The following is a 24,593-nucleotide window of genomic DNA, read 5'->3' on the forward strand; positions in this document are numbered from 1 at the left end:
CTCTTCCTCGTGGCCAAAGCTTCCTCTTCTTAGTCTCGTGTGAAACACACACAGGAGCATTGCAGATCGTCTCCACATCCCCAAACAAAGCAGGGTGTTGGCAATACTTAGCGCACACAGCCTGCAGATGAGTGAGTCCCGAGGGGAAGTCCTGGGCCGGGCTTGCAGCCTGGGTTCCCGACTCTGCTTCATTTAGGGACACGAAGCTTGGCTACAGACCCCCAAGACCTACCATAGGTCTCCTCTCCAGGCACATTATCCGAACACATTTGACTTCAAGACACAACCAGGAAATGCAAGCGTGGAATCTGCGGTGTGATTAGATTTGCACGCAGGTTTGATTGAATTCAGTGGCTCCTTTGGAGGGGCCTCATGGTTTCAACACCAGCAGTAGCCGGTCTTTTGGACATGGTACAGATTTATTTCAATGTACACAGCATTGTTTTCTCAGTTCTGCAAAATCAACTGCATAAAGAAGACATTTAAAAAACAAAACCCTACAGTTCTTCACAACTCAGAATGGTGATGAAACACAAGACGGATACATACAGTCTCAAGTAGCCTATAGGGTGTTCAAAAATCTCTATTTCCAGAATTTGAGAGTGCCCAAATATGCCATGTTTGATATTCTCATTCCACTATAAGCAGTGCCTTCTCTTTTTTGAAAAATTGTCTTCTTCCAACACCTTGGACCAATGGCAGTTTACTGCTTAACCACACTTGCTGGTGGACACACAAAGCTGAATTTTTAAAATCATACTCTACTAAGGCTTTACTAACTCTTTCTCCTACGTGTCCTGCCAAATCTCACCACCTCAGTGCGAATCCGTTAGAACTACTGACTGCACTTTTATGGATCATTCACACACAAGAAGAAGTCCCAGCCCCAGACCCTCAGCATTCATTGCTCAAGACAACTGAAACCTAAAAACCATGTTTAGATTTCATTGCTGCAGTCCGTCTCCAGCACACACAGGTAAGGACAGAACCCAGGTGCACGTTTTTGTATTTCGTCCCTTCCTCAGGCTAACATCTGCTCTGAATTAGACACAGAATCCGTATACAGAAAAAATCCATCAGCACAGCCCTGACTGAATCTGGCCAAGCTCGCTTCCCTTCAACCCTCTCCGTAGCTCGGACGAAGGATGCAACTTTGGGTTCTGAGGCAGCAGAGAACTGAGGGAGGAAGACACCCTTTTTTAATGGTAAATACTGCCTCTCACATACGCAATTCCAGCCTTTGTTGGCGACATCTGAGTACAAAAGGATCTATCCCCGCTGAAGCCAAACCACAACCATTGTGTTGCAAAACAGAAGACAGCCCCAGGCAATACTAAAAAAAAAAAATGCAATCCACGTTTTCCACCACTTACACCCCTCAAACAAGGGGCAGCAAGGCTCAGAGGACCACACCACAGCTTCCCAGCCCCAGTTAATTTCAACTCAACCCTGCCTTTCTTCCAAGAGAACTGTGCAAACCTCCTGTTATATTTACCGTGTTTTATTGGCAGCTCACCAGAAAACAGGTCTGGCTGATGACTTTCTTTTTTTTAAGCCAATGTGTCATAAATGTGGTCATTCTCAAAAGCCCGAGGCAAAGAACCCCCGACAAATCATCTCCCCCAAACCTGAAGCAACGTCCTCCCCTTCCCTTCGAGATCCACAGGCGAGGACGATTTTTCTCAATTGAAGAGAGAAAACCCCGAGAACGTTTCCCTTACCTTGGCTGCCGAGGCTCGGTGGCCGACAGACGCTTTGGGAGCTGCTCTTGCAGGCGAGCTTGAGCTCGGCACACCCGCCCAGCCCAGCCCAGCCCAGCCCAGCCCAGCAGTAGTAGGAGTTGCCCGCGGCGCGGCGGCAGCGGCGTTCTGTGTGTGTGTGAGTGCGTGTGTAGCAGCGGCGGCTGCAGCCTAGGGACTAGTCCCCACCCAGCTTTGTCTTCAATCATCGTTCTTTCTACAGGAAGCAGTGCATCTCCCACTTCCTCCTCTTCTGGGTAGCTAGTCGCCGCTTTCTTGCTTTCATTCTCTTTCCATTTCAGGCTTCACTCCGGTGACAACCTGACTTTTTAATCCCACTCCCCTCTTTGTTCCCACTCCCTCTGGGGTTGGCTGTTCTTGCCGGTCCCCCAAGTCTGCCCACCCTCACCTCCCCATAGCTTCAGTGCACTGCCTTGGGGGCCCCCCTTGCTGGCACACAGGCTGCGCTCTCAGCCTGAACTTGACTTCTTGTTTTCGCTGCTGCTGCTGCTGCTGCTGCTGCTGCACAGCCCCTGGTCTGGCTCTGCCCTGAGACTCAGCACCAGCCTCCAGGGCTCTTCCTGTGGACTCAGCGAGCTGGCAGCTGGCAGCTTCTTACTGCAGCACTTTCCTTGGGGCCAGCCTTCCGGAGGCTTCCCCGCTCCACCGTCCCGCTACCACTGAGCTCCTACTTAACCCACATGCTCAGAAAAGGACGGCTCTGAGACATATTCAAGTGGGGCTCAGGAGCAGAACCAAATCACGCAGGGCTACCTCTTGTTCAACAGGGAAGATGGGTTTCTGCAAGATTCACCCAGGAGGGAAGGAGTGAAGCGGCGCTGAGTTCCCAGCCCAGAAACAAACACCCCTCCCCACCCCACAAACACTAGAAGGGATGCAAGACCCTCAGGACCCTCGAGATCCCTCCCTTAGGAGGCAGTGCAGCGTCACGGATGAGGGTAGAGTCTGCAGGGACTCCGCCCGCCAGTTTGAATCCAAGCTGACTTTGTGAACTTGGACAAATTATTTAACTTCTACATGCCTCAGTTTCCTCATTTACAACATGGACATGACTCTAATCATCTCCCACAGGGGACACCTGAGGGCTATTTTTAAAGATTTACATATTTATTTGAAAGGCAGCGACAGGGAGAGACAGAGAAGGAAAGAGAGAGAGAGATGTGTTTCATCTTGGGTTCACTCTCCAAATGCCTCACACAGCCAGGGCTGTGCCAGGTTGAAGCCAAGAGCCAGGAACTCCATCCAGGTCTCCTGTGTGGGTGGCAGGAACCCAAATACCTGAGCCATCATCTGCTGTCTCCCAGGGTGCACTTTAGCAGGAAGCTGGATCAGAACGGAGACAAGAACCCAAACCAGACACTCTGATAGAGGATGGAGGTGTCCCCAATGGCAGCTTAACCTACTGTACCACGACGCCCACCCCAAAATCTGAGGAATGGACACAAAATGCTAACGATTATTCTGGGAAAACATGCAGTAGTCAGTACATCAAAGCCCTTATTATTTTCAGAACACACTGAGGCTCAGAGACAGCAAGTATAGATGGGTGTTTGTGGCGCCACTTGCAATGCCTGCATCCGTATCGGTGCTGGTTTAAGTCCCTGCCACTCTGCTTCAAATCCAGCTTCCTGCCTAATATGCCTGAGAAGCAGTGGATGATGGCCCAAGAACTTGAGTGAGTACCTGCTACCCATGTCAGAGGCCCAGATGGAATTCCTGGGCTCCTGGCTTCAGCCTAGCCCATCCCTTGCTGTTGTGGCCATCTAGGGAGTGAACAAGGGGAGGGAAGAATTCTCTCGTAGACTCTGTCATTCTGATTTTCTACTAAATAAATAAATCTTTCAGAGAGAGTCAGACAGGGCAAGTGATCCGCGTCCAGGATCATGGCTGATTTTCCCACTCCCCGTGGTAAGTATGCATACTCAGGACTCAGCCCGATGGTCTTGGGAACAACTTATTCACCTGTGAGTCACTCTGCCTCGGTACTAACACAACATGCTTTGGTGAAACACGGGACTGGGGCAGGGGAGCCTTGTTCTGGAGAGGAGGCAACACTGGTAACAGACCCTTCCTGGAGATCAGTGCCTGAATCCTAAGGTCCCAGGGGAACCAAGTTAATTCTGCCACTCCACCTTTGTAAACTTGTCTTGCCTTGATCCACCAGCAGGTAGGGAACAGGAAACAGAAATCTAGGGCTATTGCAAGATCCCTGACCGTGTCAGTCTTTCTGACACACCTTGGGGCCCCAGCACAGGAAGTGGCAGGTACGAATTTCATTTCGAGGCTGTGTTCTGGGGCCGTCCCAGGACGCCCCTTGTTTTGATGTGACATTCCAAATACAGAGTTCGCTTATCTTTTCCTAGGAATCTGTCATCAAAAGGACTCTGATGTCCATTCACTAACATACAAAAACTACAAAATTACTTAGTTTAAGATCACAAAGGAGAGTTCTATCTTTGAAACACTCTGCAGAAGTGGGAGCAGCCTGGGCCTAGATCCAGTGTTATGTAAATTACCCCCCTAAGCAGGAACACTGGTGCCCAAGGCTACTGGGAGATTGTAAGTGTAAGCCTAGACGATAAGCCTATGAAAAATGACAAGTATGTTATTATAGGTCGGTGGAAAGATTACAGAAAAAAGTCTTTGGTTCATTTTAGACCAATGGATTTGGGCATTAACTCTGATTAAAACAGGTTTTTAAAAAAGTATTTCTCTCTCCTCCTTTTCTCGCTCCTCACAACAACCAGAGTGTCACTGGTATCTGTAGGAGAAAACTTCTTTCAAACAGTAAAATCGCTATGCATTTGGTTTACTGTTTTCTCATGGGTTCTTCCATCTCTGACCCATACAAAGTTCATAGTAGGTCAACCTGGCCAAACTCTTTTCTAAGCTAAAAACTAGAATTTTTTTTAAAAAGATTTATTTAAAAGACAGAGACAGAGAAAGAGAGAGACACAGACAGACCTTCCATCCACTGGTTTAGTCCCCAGATAGCCTCAATGGCCACGACTGAGCCAGACCAAAGCCAGGAGCTTCATTCAGTTCTCCCACATGGCTGCAGCGGCCCTAGCACTTTGGCCATCTTCTGCTGCTTTCCCAGGTTCGCTACTAAGGATCTGGCTTAGACGTGGAGCAGCTGGGACATGAGCCAGCACACCAGCATCACAGGTGGTAGCTTAACTCGCTAGGCCACATGTGCTGGCCCCTAAAAACCAGATTTTAAGATCTTTCCCTTCCTGTCCTTCACCTCATTGCTTTCAATAGGTCCTAGTAGCCTCTTTTTAAGGAGTGAAAAGTAAAGTGTGGGTTGTAGACTGGCCAGGGCAGAAGATTAATCCTGTTTAGAGCTCTCAACACAAGCAGGAAAAGGACTCATTCCAAGGGCAGAGTGTTCATGCCTTAGGAGAAATGACAGCCTCACGATGTGCCAGGAACAGTGCATCCATCCACTGCTCAACACGAGCCCATCCTAGACGCAGTTCATCAGTGCGGAAAACCAAAGCCTGTAAAATAGCATTCACGGAGGGCCCTACTTTCAGACATCAATGCCTTCGTCTACTTCTTAAGGCCCACCTGACAAAGGCATGAAGAGGATGAAGAGAACGCAACTGTGGCCTGAGGTCTGTCCTGCCTAACGGAGCATCCTAGGTAGCTCTTCCCTGGAGGTTGTACATTAAATATTCTTCAAGTTACATGCATTATGCTCATGAAAACACCACTGCGCTTTCCATATTGGCCATGTCATTGAACGAAGAACCCAAACCAGTTGCCTACAGAGAAATATAAGAACAACCCCAGAACTTTTTATCTTTGTTGCCTTGATCTAAGTGTCTCACCTTTTCACTCCCTCCTCCGAGCTCCCTCTCTGCCCAAACCTTGCCTTTCCATCTCCCTCCCCACTGGCTTATTTCGCTTTCTCTTGTGTGACTGCAATGTTCTGTTCCCCTAGCTGCAGGCTCCCTCCCAGCTTGACCTCAACAGCAGCATCTTTCTAAAGCAAAGCGCTGATCACATCACGGCCCTGTTAGCAGTTCTTCTGGATCTCTCTTCACTGCTGCTCACGGGAAAAAGCCTGACATTCAGTGATGTCGCCTGTCTACATTTCAACCATACTGCTTGCTGCCACCCCACATACAGCTCCGGAGCAGGTTCCTGAAGGAAGTGTGCTCCTTCCTCTGCACTTGGATGCGTGCTATTCCTGCTGCCAGAGGCTCTTAGTGCTTCGTCCATTTTGTCTGCTGGTAAACCCCTACTTTCATCGCAGCTTTTCTCAGAGGTCTTCCCTGCGTAAGCAGAGTCGGTGCGTCTTCCTCTGCGAGTGGACATGACTGGCCTCTCCATCTCAGCGCTGTTTGCATTGCTTTCAGGATGTGTAGTTTGTTCACCTCACCCATGAATATTCAGGCCACTTAGGGTTGAGACCACATGCATCTCAGCTCTGCTTGTGCTTGCATAACTAACCCAGTGGCTAGCGAAGAGATTGATTACAAATTGGTATAATGAAAAGGCATCATTGGCAGGAATTCCAGAATTGCTTTTGTATTCCTTTGGGTGCCCGGGGAGGGGAAAACAAGGAAGTCTCCGAAATGAGAAGTTGGTCATGGGGCAAAACATGATCATCCATCTATTTTCTGCAAATTGTCTGCAGAGAACAACAGAACATGCGCATCAACGCTGAGTGCTTCATCGGCAACTCTGAAGGCTTCCCGGGCAATTCTGGTTCCATTTCTGGATGGCATTGCTTATGGGGAAAGCACAGTCCAGCCACAAAAGGAGTAATTGTAAAAAAATGAGAAATGCAAACCAGAGAAGAAAGCTATTCTTTACTTGCATCTCTGCAGGAACTGTAAAGCGACTGATTTACAAGCCAGAAACGTTTCTCACATCCTGTTCTCTACTCCCCAATCTTTGTCACCTCACAGCTGTCCCAGAGCCTCCCATATGCCAAATCCCCAAACTTTCTGTCATCTCCATACAGTACAGTTCTCCCTCCCTCCCTCCCTCTCTCCCTCGCCCCATGGCCAGACAGTTCTTTACTATCTCAGTCACTTGCCTTCCATGGCTCGCCTTTCCTACTCGCCCTCCCATGTCATAGGGTTGGCTTTTCTCTCTCTGTCCTTTCTCATCTTGCTCTATCAGAAAAGATCCTTACCCCAGCCAGCAAAGCCAGCACGTGGGGGCTGTGGTGAAGGAAGAAGGGACACGGGAACAAGCAGGTGAATTCATATGGTGACAAATCTGTCCACTCGTACGCATGGACAATACAGCGCATATCTTCATGGATGTGCCATAAATAAATGAACTATTGGGCTATTATTTTATCACAGAAAAATGCAGAGTTCCAGGCATTTCTTGCATCATATAAAAGGGGAGAGGAGCCTGTCTAAACAATTCCTCCAAAAGGGATAATCACGATAGGATCTGTGTGTCACAGGATCATCTCCTCCCCCTGGGATGTCTGAGCCTGCCCCAGCAGTTAGGAGCCAAGAACACAGAATCATATTTGGTAAAAAGAGAGTCAGGGAGTGGGGAGGACAAAACCAATCTCTCTTGAGAGAGGAGCTGGCTGACCTTCACTAAGGAACAATGTCCATTTCCGCCTCATGGCCCAGTACAACAGTGAGCAGGACAGGTCATATGAAGAATGATGGCCACTTTTCTTGAGAGAGACAAAGTGTCAGAACCACGAGTTCTCTTTTCCCTGTGTCCTGACCAAATAGGGGACAAAGCAGAAGGACATAAAGCCCTCTAGACTCTTCTGTGATGTCACCTGAATGCCACACCTGTACACAAATGTGTTTATACACAAATAGACCTGGGAGGTTATCAGTGATGACTGCTTTCCTAACAGCACATGAGAAAATAAACACCAGTGCTGTTGGGGAGGGGGTGGAGATGCATGAGGGGGCAGGGGGAGGATGGGAGCTGGAGGAAGGGCTGCAGGGCAGTAACCATGACGCTTGAGGTCTCACTGAAGAGGACACTGGGCATGGGGGGAGACACAGGAGCAAAGAAGGCAGGGGAGATGGAGGAGGCAGCAGAATCAGAGCTGAAGCAGGTGAGACAGAGCCAAAGAGGCCTGGATACGGATGCAAAGAGCTGTACCTGGGGGAGCTTCCCCAGGCTCACATAGGAAAAAGGGTCACATGTTTCCTGAGTGGGGACTGCCTGCTATGCCTCAGGGGTTTGGTCTTCCCATTAGCAGAAAATGTTCCCCAGTCCTCCTCTCCTCCCAGCAGAAGCTGGGACTGTCTAGTGACTAGGGTCAGAAGAGTTTACAACAAATGCATTATTACCATAAAAACAGAAACAGCAATTCTGCTAAATAAAACTTGTCCCCTCTAAAAAAGTCTCTGAAGATCACTCTGGAAATGAAGGGACAACAGGAAACAAGCAGCAAGATCAAGAAGAGGGAGTCGGCAACAAAACATGACAGAGGCTACAGAACATTGTGAACTGGCGAGGTCTTGGGAAAACAACCCTTTAAAAAGATGTCAGAATTAGAGAATATGGATCAGTGAGATTAATATCATCCAAATAAATCATTGTGAAGCGTCTTGAAAGAAAAGCTGTACAATAACAACTCCAGTAATTTGTAGGCAAGGCAGAAAGGCAAGACTTCATTTTTCCGTGCCAAATGTAGACCAGAGAGAGTGATCTATTTTGACAGTAAATAGGTTGGCAAAAACAGCCAGGGACTTGAAGATGTCTGAAGGCCTTTTATCTCTGCATCTTTATTGACTTCCCTTCCATCAAAGGTTCCCATTGATTTACTTTTGACCTTGGTCCTCCCCCGACCTGCTCTACGTTTGTGTTTTGGATTTCCCATGACAGAATTTCAGAAATAGAAGCAAAAGGGTTGAGGAAGTTAAATGTTGGCTGGTGGGTGTGTCTCTCCTATTGCTCCTTTGCTTGGGAGCAAAGGCTGGGCAGATTCAGCCCCTTACCAGGGCTTAGCACTTTGCACGCACCCATACACGTTTGTTAATCGCAGCCGAATCTAAATAATTAGGCCCCATGGAACAAAGTTCTAGGCACTCTAAGAATATTTATAAAACCAAGCAAAATTCTAAGTGCATGAGCAAACAACCACCAAGCCTGCCCAAAATATTACCCTACATTCTCACTTTCATCATCAGAAAATGAGAGAAGGATCTAGCAAGGAGCGAAATGAGATCCTGACTTTGCGAAGGGAAAGATCCTAAGTCACTGGCCAAGGAACAAAATGAAGCTAGGAGGACTAATCCGCTTCCTCCTTCGACGGTAATGAAGTCCCTCTGGAGGCAGAATGGTCTCAAAAGGAAGCAGAGTCACTGACTGCTGAACTTGTGTGTCTGTAGACTTGGAGGGTGTCTTTAAGCAATGCGAGCTGACTGCCCGTGAAATGCTGCTAAAATGAATTGTTGTTGGTAAGAAGTTACTCAACATTCTTTAAGTACTACTTTTATGGTTACATGGGGGAAATTTCAGCAGAGAAGGATTGTGTGGTCTATAGTAAACTTGGAAGTCTCATATTATTTTCTTGGCAGAGATAATGTACAAATAAGATTCCTTAGAAAATTGCTATTTTCACTTGTACAGTTTTCTAGAAGATGGCTGGGTTAGGGATCCCCCCTCCACGAGTTACCTCTTTTTTACCTTGGGTACAGCTCTTAACTCACTGTATTGTCACTGCAGGTTCACCTTTGTCCTGTACCACATGTGCGATCCTAGAGTTCATAGGCGATGCCTTCCTCAGTGCTGTGTCTCACTGCCCTGCACAGGGCTCGGTGCAAAGGGCAGAGTAGAAGTGAAATCAGTATCTGGTGCTTACACAACGAACAGGAGAGGCATGACAAGTGAGCTACAGAAATTCATTTGGGGAAGAAGACTATAAGTCAAATATCTGTGGGCTTTTTTTAAATTTTTTTTTTTTTTGACAGGCAGAGTTAGACAGTGAGAGAGACAGAGAGAAAGGTCTTCCTTCCATTGGTTCAGCCCCAAAACGGCCACCACGGCCCGCACGCTGCACCGCCGATCCGAAGCCAGGAGCCAGGTGCTTCCCCCTGGTCTCCCATATGGGTGCAGGGACCAAGCACTTGGGCCATCCTCCACTGCCTTCCTGGGCCACAGCAGAGAGCTGGACTGGAAGAGGAGCAACTGGGACAGAACCAGTGCCCCAACCGGGACTAGAACCCGGGGTGCCGGCGCCGCAGGTAGAGGATTAGCCTAGTGAGCTGCCGCGCCAGCCTGTGGGTTTATTTGTAATTTTAAAAAATATCAATGAAGCTCTGTAGTATCTTGTTAGTATAGCAAGTTTGTTAATTCCAAAATGCCAGTTATGGTTTTAATTTCAAACGAAAAGAGTGGGCTTCATGCTCAAAACCTTGATTCTTTCCTAGCTCAGACTCCTGAAACTGAAACACACCACAGCCAAATCCTGTATTTACTATTAAAATGTTTTTGCAGATTCCTCATGACTTTCTACCTACAGGGTTTTACACTGACAGCACGGATTTCAGGGCAGGGCTTAAGACGCCACTGTGACACATGCATCCCATTTCAAAATGAGAGTTCAAGTTCCAGCTCTACTCCCAACTCCAGCTTCCTGCTAATGTGCACCCTTGGAGGCAGCTATTGATGGCTGAAGGACTTGGGTCCCTGCCATTTGTGTGGGAGACCTGGATTGAGTTCCCAGCTCCTGGCTTTGACCTGTTCCAGCTCCAGTTTTGTTTTTTTTTTTTTTTTTTTTTTTTTTTTTTTTTTGATATTTGGGAATGAACCAGCAGATGGACGATGTCTGCCTGTCTCTGTCTGCCTTTCAAATAATAAAGAAGAAGTTTTTTAAAAATTCCAGAAAGATATGGCTTCACTGAATAGTAAGTGTTTAAAATGACTGAAAAAAAAAAAAAAAACACCAAAACCCCATGAACACATTTGGCACTTGATTTAACAATGGAAAACATACATTACTTCACCCTTATTGAAGGATTGTAGGCATCAGTGGTTTTATACCTGGAGGTGGTGGCAATCACCACAAATAACATAGACAAGAGAGGAAGAAGTTTCTGATGCTAGAGCCGAGAAGGTATCACTAGAGAAAATAAGACTTGAGGGAAGAGATTACTTAGAAAGGATAGATTTGCTCAATCTATTTATGAGCAAGATGGACTCCCACTTTATTCTGGAATAACAGTCTAAGGCCCGCCATCTGTGACAATCAGAAGATGGGAAGGAAAATAAAACATCTTTCCTGCCTTAAATTCCCAGGACAGGAGCTGGGCACTTAGTTAACAAGCAAGGGTCCTGATGGTGCCCAGTGCGGAGGAAGCACTCACTACATCTTTGTGGAATGAACATACTCCTCAAGAATAACGGAAACGTGCTACTCCTGGGATAAGTCAATGATGAGGTTTGATATTCATGAGAGTCCTAAGCTGCTCACTCTGGTACCCTGGTCCTGAACGCACCTTGCGGTTAAAACACTAGAACGTGAAGACTCCCGCCAGGCGCTGCAGTTCCGGACGCTGCCTCTTCTTACGATCACTAGATTGGGATGACCCCATGTCTGTGGCTCCACAGTGGGCACAAACAGCATCCCCGAGTTCCACAGTCCTCCCAGGGGGCCAGAAGACAGACTTTTCAGCTTGTCTTCTGTTCTCTTTTGCTGTCCCCATAGATCAACAGTCTTTTTAGCCTCGTGTGCCAGAGAGGATAAGAAATTTCCATGGGTGTCCCTGGGAGATTTCAGGAATAAACACAAGAGGAAAAATCAGGGAGAAGATTAGGAGAGAAGGGTTTATTTTTCTCGTGGGAGCCATCTTAAACGTAAGATCTCTGAAAAGAGAACTCAAATGAGAGCCACGTAAACAAAAGGCAATCTAATTAACTTCTGTTTTTTAAGAGGGAGAAATATGAAAATCTGCTTTTAAAATTAAGGTGGGGGGGAGAATCCAAACAAAAATAAAAACTCAAACGAATGGCAAAAAACAAAAAAGAAAGGAAAGAAGCCAACAAGGGAAAGAGGACCAAGAGGCAAACGTGTCACTTGCAAAGCTGCCAGGGGCAAAACTCACATTTGCTGAGCAGTCTGGGGTCTCCACAAAATTCACAGAAAATGAATGTTATGAAGAAGTTACGCATGGATTTCAAAGTTTCTTTGCATTTAAGTAAAATTATCTGTTAATTCCAGTGTTCCATGAACTTGTTTGAAGTATCCTCATGTTATTCTTTTCTGAAGTGGGAAAAAGATGGGGATATTACTACACTGACCATTTGAAAGCCTTTACCTTTTCTCTAAAGCTGCGTGTAATTTAACTTTCAAACACACAAGTATCTACTGAAGCTTGCAAGATGCCAGCAGGAAGTGAAATGGAACAAGACTCTTATTTCAAGGAGTTTATATGATAGGGGAGGATCAAAGAATCAAGTAGTCAGATATTTGTCAGGCAACATTAAAAGAACCACGTGAAGACAGAGAGTGAAGGGGAACAGAGTGGATGGATTCTGTGCACTATGTTAACAGGGCAGGCAGGAAAGCATGCTGGTTGGAGTGGGCGTTTAGCACAGCAGGTGAACTACAGCACGTGGCACCCAACTCCCTATCAGAGTCCCTGGGTTTGGATCCCGGCTCTGCTCTTGATTCCAGCTTCCTGCTAATGCAGACCCTGGGAGGCAGCGGATGATGACTCAAGTGGTTGAGTCCCTAACACCCAGGTGAGAATCTTGGGTTGAGTTCCATGCTCCTGGATCCTGCCTGACCCAGCCCCAGCTACTGTGGTCATTTGGTGAGTGAAGAAGCAGACGACAGAACTTTTTCTCTGTCTAGTTTTCTGCCTTAAAAATAAATGAAATAATAAAATAAAATAGAAAGCACTGGTTATTTTCTGATTTCTACCCTTCCCCACACACTTTGCAATTCATTCTCCTTTTTCTTTGCTTTACTCTGTGCCCACGGTATCCCAAAACTCACCCTCAATTATTCTTGGCTCGTGCTGTTACACCCTTGTGTGGTATCTTCCCACATTGCCTCAGAACTGATCTGCATGACCAAGAAGCAGAATATGGCTAAAGTGACAGTGTGCGATTGTCAAGGTTCGATCACTAAAGCTACCGTAACTTTTCTTGGGTCATGTTGTGAGGATGCTCACGCAGCCTGATGGAGAGGTCCACATGTGGAGTATCCTGGGTCCCCTGCTAACAATCAACACCAAGTTCACTGCCATATCAGTGAGCTACTTTGGAAAAGGATCTTCCACCCAGACAAGCCTTCAAATACCTAACGTTCTGAATGCAGTGTCAAATGGGACCAGGGCTGGAAACAAACAAGATAAAGTCCTCCCAAATTCCTGACTCACAGAGACTGTAAGAGATAGTATTGATTGTTCTCAACTCACTATGTTTTGACAGTAGTTTGTTATGCAACAATAGACAATTTGCATACGTGATACTATACCACCCCAACTCCCTTAGCCTCTGATTTCCATTTGGGTTGGTCAATGGACAGAAAGTGAGGTTAGTGGGTTTATTCCTTAGTTTTCTGCTCTGGTCCCAGTTTATTTCCTCAAAAACCTTCTGGGCAGGGCTGGCGCTGTGGCGTACTGGGTAAAGCCTCTGCTTGCAGTGCCAGCATCCCATATGGGCGCTGGTTCTAGTCCTGGCTGCTCCACTTCCTGTCCAGCTCTCAGCTATGGCCTTGGAAAGCAGTAGAAGATGGCCCAAGTCCTTGGGCCCCTGCACCCACGTGGGAGACCCAGAAGAAGCTCCTGGCTCCTGGCTTCGGATGGGCTTAGCCCCAGCTGTTGTGGCAATTTGGGGAGTAAACTAGTTGATGGAGGACCTCTCTGTCTGTAGCTATGCCTTTCAGGTAAATAAATTTTTTTAAAAGTCCTCCTGTAGGAAAGGACACTGACAGACAGCTGGAGGAAGTGAGTAAAGGTCCCCCAGCATCTAGGGAAGAGAGTTGGAGCAGCAGCAAAGACCTTGAGATGGGCAGATGCTTGGTACACCGGAGCAATAGTAGGGAGACCAATGTGGGTGGGGCAGAGTGCACACCTAAGGGGCACACTTGTGTCTGAGGCAGGGAAGCCGTCGGGGCCATGGCAGGTAGGACTTTGTGTGTCATGGCCGGATTCTGAGTTTGGTGCATAGTCGCAGGGTGGGGTGGAGAACGGTCTGAACCACAGGGTGAGACTAGAACGTAGGCAGAGACAATGGACACTGGGAGACCAGTCAGGGAGCTTGTTTTAGGATTTGGAAAGATGGCGGCTCGATCTAGATGACAGTAAAGGTGTGAGAAGAAACTGAATCCAGGCTGTGCTTTGAAACCAAGGCTGTGGGAACCCGTGACTGAAACAGACCAAGGGAAGGAGGGTAAGGAAACCTCCACAGGGAATGAAGAGTGGGACAGCCATGGGCTAAGAGGGAAATGAGGGGAGGGGAGGGGTTGAGTGGGGGAGGGGCAGGAAATCAAGACCATGCTCAATTCCAGCGTCAGAGGAGAAAAGAGCAATCCGCTGGTTTAAAAAAAAAAAAAAAAGGAAGATTAAGGTTATTTCTCATTTAAAAAAAACTAAAATCTACGTTACAGAATCACATTCCTGGCCTATCAGAATGTTGCCACAAGAAAACTATTTTTTTTTAATTCTTTATGTAGGCATTCTCAACTTGCTTTGGGAGTGTGATCAACTCTTGTTAACCTACTGCAAATGTCAGACCAAATACACCCAGGAGCTTGGTCTGCTCCGAGTCCCCGCTGCCTGTTAGGGAACCCACTCTGGCTGAAGGGAGAGGACCCGGCCTGCCAAGGAGCCCAGGGCCCGCGGCTGTAGGAGAGAAGCTCACCCGTTAACCTCACACGACTTTCCGTTTTTAGATCTGCAATCTGACCACCTTCAGCTCCCGGAGCTGATGTGACAGGAAACACTTCCGCTTCTCCGGGGACAGCACCAAGGGCCCCACTTCCGCAGCCAGGGCTCCTCTTACCAGAAGCACAGGGCTGGGCCTCCACTCCTCCTTGGCTGTCGCCCCATCGGTCACCCGCTCTTCCTCTGCAGGCTTGCAGCTCAGAGAGGATTGGGCAATTCGGGGTGGCGCCTGAGTGGACAGACTTCCCTCGGAGGACAGAGGACGGGCGGGAGAGGCCCGGTCAGCCCCCTTAGCTGAGGCAGGAGGCGGCACCTGGGCCCACCCCCTGGCAGAGTGTGCCAACACCGGTCCACAACTCTCACCGTCTACAGTCCACGGACCCTGTCCTGAGGCCCACGGGCAACTGCTACTGCTGCTGTTGTTGTTGTTGTTTGCGGAATGACCTGTGCCTAAACATTCTGTCAGCTTCCCGGAAGGAACACAGCCCACTGGGATAGAATGGCCTTCTCCGCCCCTCCCCCCGGTTACCATGGCAACCCTCCCATGACAGATTCCTTGGTTGCCATGTCAATGCCGTGGGATCCCGGCCACTGCACCACACAAAGACGTCAGCGGGAGCAGGGAGCAAAACCAAAAAATCCGACTGCAGAAGACGACGCTGGGCTTCCGAAGCTTGCGTTTCTCACCGGGGAGCGGAGGAGAGGCACTGCCTGTCACTGCCGTGAGAACCTGATGCTTTTCCTGGGGCAGCAGCCAGCAGGGGGAGAAGGCTGGGGAAATCCCCAGGAGCTGGCCTGGTGACAGGAAGACAGATGTCATTCTCAGGTGGCTGGAACCCTGGAGCCTGAGGCCCACTGAGAGGAAGTCTCACATGTTTAACCCGAGTGGGAGAGCTCAGCTGGATTGAAAACAAAACAAAGAGCAGGGCTCCCAGGCAGCTTTGGGAATGCTATTGCCTGTACGGTTTAATAGCTATAGAAATGAGATTCCCAATGCTCTTGCTTAATAGTCAGTTGATGCTGAATTTTTCTTTCTTTCCAAATAATTCTGGCGGATCAGCTTCAAAAGGCAGCGGTTTGTCTGTCTCTTTTCATTGATCTGTCATACCCTGCTGAAACTGCAGGCCAAAAATTGATTAACCCCGATTTCTGGGATTTGCATAGTCTCAGTGTTAGCTGTGGTTGGCGATACCTAGGAAGAGTCCTTGCATGAGAAAAAAAAATTCGTGATGTGAATTTTGTACTATCCTAAATATATACAAAAATGAAAGCTGTTAACTTGCCTGGGGCCTCGCCTTTGTATGACAAACTATCTGGGTATAATCAACCTGTCCCCGTTCTCCAAAACTCACCTTGGGTGCTATGACAAAGATTTCCTCACACATTTTCAAGCCCCAGCCAGGCACCTGCCCATGGTTTGAGTGAAATGCACACAGAGCCACGGGTGCTTTACTTGCGAGCAGCTGCACTGTGAGGTCATTTGTATAACACCTCGATTGACACAGACTGGAGTGGCGATGCACCCAAGCCTCTCGTGTTTTATAGACTCTAGGGTTGTGATGCAGATCGAGACAAAGCCCTGTGCCCAGGGAACTCCGAAGGGACAAAGAGGACACCCTCAGCCCTGCCACTGCCAATTCTCGAAGGTCCCTCAGGCACTTCAGCACTTGGTCTGTAAAGTCAGCACAGTCCACACCTCGCCAATTGCATCACAGAATGCAGGAAGCTGGGATGAGGAACGCAGAGCTCAATTTAGTCTGTACAACGGTAGGCTCAAGAATGTTAACCAGGGGCTGGTGTTGTGGTGCAGGGGGTTAACAGGCTGCCCGGGGCGCTAGCACCCCACATGGGAGCACCAGTGTGAGTCCCTGCTGCCATGCTTCCTATCCGGCTCCCTGCTAATGCACCTGGGAAAGGCAATGAAAGATGGCCCAAGTCCTTGGACCTCTGCAACCCACAGAGGAGACCGAGATGGAGTTCCAGGCTCCCGGCTTCAGCCAGACCCAGTCCCAGCCATGTGGCCATTTGGAGAACAAAACCGTGGATGGAAGATCTCTCTACCCCCGCCCCAACCCGTGTGTGTGTGTGTCTCCCTCTGCCTTTCAATGTAGTTTTAGGACTTCTTGGAGCTTTTGGTCATGATGTCATGGAGACTAGAAGTGTTCCAGAAAACATGGTGTCTCCCGCACAACTCAGAGCACACTTCGACACATGTTGGGTCAGATGATCCAATGAATCAATTATCTGTGTATCATGTCAAAATCCATAGATTTTTATTTATGATTTAAACTTGAATAAAATTTTTAAGTGATTGGTTCCATATGGTGTCCTAACTGAGCCAAAGACAGATTCCCCAGGGAGTCAAGAAAAAAGAATTCAGAAAGAACCCATAGCAAATGAGGTATTTTTTAAGAACATTTTAAACCTAAGAATGAGGGCACTTCAAAACGTTTATGGACCTGTGCAATTACAAGGTAAGTTTATTTTGGCAGAAAAAGAAAGCTTGAAATCCATGCATACAAGGGGTCTTTCCAAAAGTCATGGAAAATGTGTATCATGAAAAAGTTACTCGTATATTTCAAATTTTTTTTGCACCAAAATAAGCTTCGCTTTTAATTTCATTGGCCATGAACTTAATGAAGTGTTCTTGCACGTGAGTGCACATTTTCATTTTCAAGGTTTATTACCTTCTCAAGTCCAACAGGGGAAATTCTCTAGCAGTAAAACCCACAATACCTCCAAGCTATTTCAGCAAAAAACTGGCAAGAGCTGAAGAGGAACGGGCACCCGGGGGACATGGAGTGCTGCTGAGGCAGGGGTCAGCTTCAAGTCTGGTGGATTCTCCTCAGAAGGAGCCACACCCACGGGTCCAGGACTTCCTTGGAGTTTGGAGATTCCGTGGAGGGCATCCACATGAGCTCACCGACTACAGAGTGACCTCTCTGGTCCCAGCCGGGGACCACAGCAGAGTTCCAGAAAGTTCACCACCCTGAAGCCTGTGATAGCGACACTGACTGAGGGGACCCTCTGTTCCTCCTTCGCATCATAACACCGTAAGAAAGGGACCCGTGGAGCCCATCCACCCCTCCCCAGTGAGTCTAGCCTGCCCTGGGAGAGGGAGAGAGAGGTATGAACTGAATATGCCATGGTTCCCAGGACCAGATTGTTTGAACAAATGCAAGTTACTGAAGAGTTACAACATAGCACACAGTACAATCAGGGGAGCTGGCTGCGCAGGGGAAAGCCATTTGCTGTACTCAACTAGTCTGGGTTTTCACCTTAACAGGTTGAATGCCTTGGATCAAACTAGTCCAGTAGCTGGGGCAGCCATGTAAGCAACGTCAGAAGGAGCATGGAAAAGCAAGAGATAAAGCCCCTTGCTGGGGGATTCTTTAGAACAAAGGTAGCCATTGCCAAGGTAACTGAGGGCCAAGGACAAGAAGGGATCTGTGCAGGTGGACAGAGTAGGGCTTGTTCTGTGAGCCAGGACTGATCCCAGTGTGTTGGGGTTGGGGGTGGGGGACCATAATAGATTGAAGAGATGGGCTGGGGTCTACTGAGAGGTCCCCTCTAAGATATTTCAATCAATAGAAAAACAGGGAGTCCTGGAGGATTTCAGCCAGAGGATGGGTGTGGCCAGGTGTGCATTTCACAAAGCCATCACAACATGGGGGAGGTGTTGAAGGGGAAGAGAAGGAGCTGGACACACATGGGATGTTGCAGCAGCTTCCAAAGCACTCACTGCTCTAGTGTCTGGGAGGAGGCAACAGGGAGAAGAGTTACAACGAGATCAGGTTCAGTCCCAAGAGTAAAACAAGCAGGATAGATTGGTTGTGCCTTCCTCCAGGGACCCCTGGCAACTGCTCATTTGCATTAATACAACAGCATCATCTCTTTTTTTTTTTTTTTTTTGACAGGCAGAGTGGACAGTGAGAGAGAGAGAGAAAGGTCTTCCTTTTGCCATTGGTTCACCCTCCAATGGCCGCCACAGCTGGCACGCTGCCGCCTGTGCACCGTGCTGATCTGATGGCAGGAGACAGGTGCTTATCCTGGTCTCCCATGGGGTGCAGGGCCCAAGCACTTGGGCCATCCTCCACTGCACTCCCGGGCCACAGCAGAGAGCTGGCCTGGAAGAGGGGCAACCGGGACAGAATCCGGCACCCTGACCGGGACTAGAACCTGGGGTGCCGGCGCCACAAGCAGAGGATTAGCCTATTGAGCCACGGCGCCAGCCTCATCATCTCTCTTTGCCCCAAAGACCTTCCTGATGACTTACGGGGAGGAATGCATTCATTACAATCACCTACAACGTTCAGCTCCTTATAACCACATGGGGCTGTTGCTGGTCTCTTCTGCTCTTTAATAACCCCAGATGGTCTTTTGCTGCTAACTCTGAGCTACCTCAGTGGCAACAAGAGCAGCAGAGACAGGTGCTGGATTTTTCTCTTCAGTTCTAGCACATGACTGTAGTCCAAGCCGAAGGATTACAAGGGGGCCATCTCTCTGGCATCAAAGGCCAATCAACCATCTTTGTTACATGCATGTCAGAGCCTGAACAGGCCTGTGACTACTCTGCCGGGACCTCAGGGAACGCTGTTTGTGCACTGGGACAGTGGGTGGCTCAGCTACCGAGCACTTTGATGTGTGCAGAGCCCTGTGGCTGCTGCCCAAGACACTCTACCTGCCAGTCACAGGTGCAATTACCGGGGGGCACAAATTGGATGGAGGAAAAGAAACACCATGCCCTGTTCTGTCACAGACTTGGGAAAGACATTTGCTCTCTCCATCTCTCTGCAGAAAGAACACATATTAAAATTGGATTTCAAGAAAACTGATTTCACGACATGAACTCCAGACTAGAAGATTCTAATTGTACCTTCTTTCTCGAATCCCTATGTCTAGACTAGATATTATCAGGACAATTGTCTCATACCCGAATGTGATTTCAGTGTCCTGGCTCTGAATAGGAGAATTTTTTTCGTTTTTCAACAACCTCACTTTAATTATGCTTTAGGTCAAGAGAGGGCAAAGAAGCGTGACGTCATTATGGGCGTTTGGTGAGATGAAAAGGCAGCCTTTTAGATGGCAGGAAAATCGCACACAGTAGATTGAAAACTTCATCAAGCAGAATGTTTAGAGACCAAGCGCGCTTTCCTTGATGGAACTTTCTGGATTGCTGTGGATCGATAGTTAATTTACTCTAAATGTTTTTATTCACTATATGAATATATTTTTCATGTACAGTCTATTGAACAGGATTTCTTCTTCCTGACAGAGATTGCATTGTTTGGAGGATTTCATTAAGATCACAGCTGTAGGGGGCCAGCACCGTGGTGTGGTGGGTTAAGTCTCTACTTGTGGTGCCAGCATCTCATGTGGGTGCTGGTTCAAATCCCTGCTGCTCCACTTCTGACCCAGCTCCATGCTGATGGCCTGGGAGGGCAGTAGAGAATGACCCAAGTGCTTGGGCCCCTGAGTTGGTGTGGGAGATCCAGAGGAAGTTCCTGGCTCCTGGGTTTAGATCTGCACAGCTCTGGTTATTGCGGCCAATTGGGAAGTGAACCAGCGGATGGAAGACCTCTCTCTCTCTCTCTCTCCCCCTCTCTCTGCCTGCAACTCCCTCAAATAAACAAATGTTAAAAAAAATCACAGCTGTGGAGGCTTACGTGGCACAGTGGGTTAAGCATCACTTGCAATGCCAGTGTTCCCTATGTGAGCACCAGTGTTTGTCTTTGTTCCCCCATTTATGAGGCAGCTCCCTGCAAATGTGCCTGGGAAAGCACTGGAAGACAACCCAAGTGCTTGGGGGCCCTGCCACCCACATAGGAGACCCACATGGAGTTCCAACATCCTGGTGGCTTCAGCATGGCCCAGCCCTAGCTGTTGTGGTTATTTGGTAGGGGTGAACCAGCATATGAAAGATCTTTGTCTTCTTCTCTCTTTCAAATAAATATACTAAATCTTTTTAGAGAAATAATTGACTCTGTACCTACCGCTCTCTGCTGGAAGCTATACCTGCTTTTCATGGCAATTTCCTCTTTCCTATAAATTGTTTTCCTCATTTGCTTCTTATCACTTCTTAAACTTTTCCTTCTTTGTGCTGTCATGTTTGCTTGTTTATTTCAACAGTTCTATTGAAAGATTATTGTGCACTCTGGGATCAGATTACCTGGATTCAAATCTAAACTCTACTACCTACTGGCTGGGAGGCTGCTTGGTGCTTCAGGGTCCTTGTCCTTAGAATGGGGACAATGACAGTGCCTATCTTTGTGGCTCGTTAATAATGTTACACAAATTAATATGCGATTGTGTCAGGCTCTTTTTTCTGGTGCAGCCTCTATACACGAGGTTCCCAAACCTGGCCAAACATCAGAATCAGCTGGGGAGACACTGCAAAGAACACACATCTGGGTGCACCACCCTTGATCGGCTCCATCTGTATGGAGAGCGGCCTGCTATAGCGGACGCCGTGAGCGATACTTGGAAACCGCTGCTTAGAATTTGAGGGCTCTTGTGGTGTTATCCTTGGTCTTCCCCCAATTCTCCTCCGCTGTCCCCCATCTGAGGTCATCTCACAAAGGCAATTCTCAGATTTCATGGATTTTGGGTTTCCGGCCTATAGAGAAACCCATCTTCTCTCTTGCTAAAATGAACAATCACATTTTATAAAGCCCAGATTCACATGACTCACCCTCCACAGGGTGTGCCTGTGACCCCTACTCTGGGAATACAAATTACCAGATATACCAGGGCTCCAGCTAATCTGTGTTTGTTGTAATAAGAAGTAATAATATTGTATTTTAGGTGTTATACCCATGTGTGACTGAACCTATCTGAGTATTCGAAGGCAAGAGAACCATCAAGGATTTGCTTAAGGGAACTTCAAAAAGGTTATGGAAAATAGAATTTAACAATAATCCTATTTTGGTGTAAAAAATGAAATCCATGCATATGACAGGTCTTCAAAAAGTTCATAAAAATTGGTAAGATGAAAAAACTATGCATGCATTTCAAATATTTTTTGCAGAAGAACAAACATCTTTTAATTCTATTTTTTTAAGAAATGACTTTTATTTATGTGGAAGTCAGAGTTACAGAGAGAGAGTAATCTTCCATATGCTGGTTCATTTCCCAGATGGCCACAATGGCCAGATTTGAGGCAGACCAAAGCCAGGAGCTTCATCCTGGTCTCCCACATGGGTGGCAGGGACCCACACACTTGGGCCACCTTCTGCGGCTTTCCCCAGGTCGTTAGCAGGGAGCTGGATCAGGAGTGGAACAGCCAGGACTCAACTGGCACCCACAGGGGATGCTGGTGTTCCAGGCAGCAGCTTTACCTGCTGTTCCGCAGAGCTGGCCCTTTTTAATTCTATTTCTCCATGAACTTTTGAAAGCATTGTTGTGTAATGTAAGTGACAGAGAAGAAAAGGAGTTGTCGCCTAGAACAACAGGGGGTGTGCTAAAAGGCAGCCACTTCACAGGGGTCTCAAAGCTGGGACATTGTCCTAGTGGCTTGGCCAGGGAGAAGAGCTATGAGGGCAGCTTCCACCTCTGTCCCCTCACTGGATCTAAAGCTACTCTCAGCCCTCTTGGTGGAATCCTGAGACACCAGAAAGAGTGGCAGCATGGCGACAAGGATGAGGAACTAAACCTCAGCCGCAGAGGTTTAAAGGAGACTGAGCGAGCAGGGGAAGAGGGGAAGAGGAGAAGGCGGCTGTTTCCAGAGGGGAAGAAGACCCTCAAGAGGCTGGGAATTGGGCACCTGTGGGGCTGCATCCGGAGCAGAAACCCAAGACTGTACCCCTACAAGAAGAGAGGCAGCTGGCCAGGCTCCAGGGCCTGCTTTTCACAGATGTCACAGGGGCAGGGCCAATGGAAAGATGCAGAACACAGTACAGGAACATAAAGTTTCTTAATGACAAGATGACAGGGATACAGAAAGTTCTGGAAGCAAAGCAGAGTGAGGAGTCATGCTCCCAGGCCAGCTGCAGGCTTCCAAGACTTCCAGCTCCTACAATGATACATAACGGGCCTTCAAAAACGTTCAAGGAAAATGTGTGTTATGAAAAGTCCAGAGGTGGATTTCAACATTTATTTTTGCATCCATCTGCCTTTAAATTTCATTTCCCCAGGAACGTTTTGAAGTCCCTCATGTAGCTATTGATGGAGCTACCCAGTGAGAGTGATGATTTCCCTGATGTGAGAAACTCACCTTTGCCCACTCCTACAGCTGGTTTTAGAACTTTTTGAGTTCTATATGCTCCCTGGATGCCGGCTCTCAGCAACTGGCACCCAGTGACTACAAGCCTTCCCAGCGTTTGCTGCCAGGCAAGTGGACAAACAGCACCTTTCCAAGAGCATCCTGCAAGCGCCCCAGCTCTGGCCGTTGCAGCCACCCGGGGAGTGAATCAGCAGATGGCACACTTCTCTGTCTGTCTGTCTCTCTGTAACTCTGCCTCAAATACATAAATAAAAATATTAAAAAAAATAAAAATGAAATTTATTGACTAATTCTGCTGCTTTTCCAGGCTTATTAGCAGGAAGTTGGATGGGAAGCAGAGCAACCCAAACTCTAACTGGCACTCACATGGTATGCTGGCGTCACACGCAGGCAGTGGTTTAACTCACTGTGCCACAAAGCTGGCCCTTTGTATTTTTTGGTAAAAAAACTTAGCTTTTTCCATTTTTAAGAAGATGAAGGTATAATTTGCATATAGTGAAATTTGTCCTTCAAAAAGTACACTTATGTGAATTGTGCTTACAATTGTGTAACCAGCGCCACAACGACCCTCTCGTCCAGTTGCATCAATTGCCCACACTCTCTTGTGCAGTTACTTCTCCCAGGCGCTGGTGCCTGCTGCCTTATTCCTACTGTCTGCCTTTTCCACAACATCCAGCAAGTTGAAACTCACAACTACTTTCTAAGGTAGGATCTACTATTATTCCCATCTTACAGACAAGGAAAGTCAAGTACAGGAAGGTTAAGTAATTTGCCAAAAATCACACCCTGAGTCAGTGAAACAGGATTGAGCCCAGGCAGCCTAAGGGTTATCTTCCTGCCAAAAAAACAAAACAAGACAAAAACAAAAAAACAAAACCCACCAAATCTCACCCACTGTCAGAGAGAAGCCAGGGCAAATTTAAAGCCCATTTCAAGTTGTACTGATTTGTGCAGTACGAACAAAAGTAACCACAGATTTAGAAACATAGCTCTGGGCTGTTTAAAATCTAAATTCAGATGATCTGCAGAAACAGAAACTGAAACTTCTCTGTAAATGAGCAAATCTGTCCTGAGATAAATGACTTCATGAGGAACAAGCACAACACTGAACACAAAAACAGCAAAGTCCCACTCAGAACACGTGACGGGAGATGGGCAGTCAATACTATTCATAAACATTAATTGAACACCATATGTTTGCCACTCTGAGGTTAGATCTGTATATTAATTATAGTGTGATGGGCTTATAGTTAGATCGATTGAAACGCACATTTAAATATGCTTTCTTTACAGAGTGCTGATTAGATCCCTGTTTTTTTAAATATAGTGTCTTGGAAACTCATGACTGGAGCATAGGGAGATTACTGATGCCATACACAGGAGTGTCAATTGGTAAAGTCAACAACAGGAGTCACTGTGCACTTACTCCTCATGTAGGATCTCTGTCCTTAATGTGCTGTGCATTGAGATTTAATGCTATAACGAGTACTCAAACAATATATTTCACTTTGTGTTTCTATGGGGGTGCAAACTGTTGAAATCTTTACTTAATGCATACTAAACTGATCTTCTGTAAAAAAAAAAAAAAAAAAAAAAAAAGAAATTATCAATTCCCAACTTGACTCTCACTGGGATTAAACATGACAATAGGTCTGATCTGATTTCATCATCATTTTAAAAAAATCATCTATTATTTTTCACTTTATATTTCTGTGTGGGAGCAAACTGTTGAAATCCATACTTAATGTATACTAAGCTGATCTTCTG

General features: G+C 47.3%; 1 protein-coding gene across 7 annotated transcripts in view; it reads right to left on the reverse strand.

Moving 5' to 3' along the window:
* The window catches only part of GNG2 (G protein subunit gamma 2), a 176,722-nt gene that overhangs the window by 124,413 nt on the left and 27,716 nt on the right, over positions 1-24,593 (reverse strand). For 2 of the 7 annotated variants that reach the window (XM_070053665.2, XM_008269651.5), the window contains exon 1: positions 1,722-1,797. The exons of 1 other annotated variant lie outside the window; for it this stretch is intronic. The gene's annotated coding sequence lies outside the window, so the exon portion shown is untranslated. Of the gene's footprint in view, positions 1-1,628; positions 1,798-11,815; positions 11,974-14,723; positions 15,153-24,593 lie in introns of those variants that run through there. 4 more of the 7 variants (XR_011380722.2, XM_089309714.1, XM_070053667.2 and 1 more) reach the window with 4 other exon arrangements.

The sequence above is a fragment of the Oryctolagus cuniculus genome, chromosome 12 (assembly GCF_051225735.1).
Source record: "Oryctolagus cuniculus isolate XC-2025 breed Fujian yellow rabbit chromosome 12, ASM5122573v1, whole genome shotgun sequence".
Lineage (NCBI taxonomy): Eukaryota > Metazoa > Chordata > Mammalia > Lagomorpha > Leporidae > Oryctolagus > Oryctolagus cuniculus.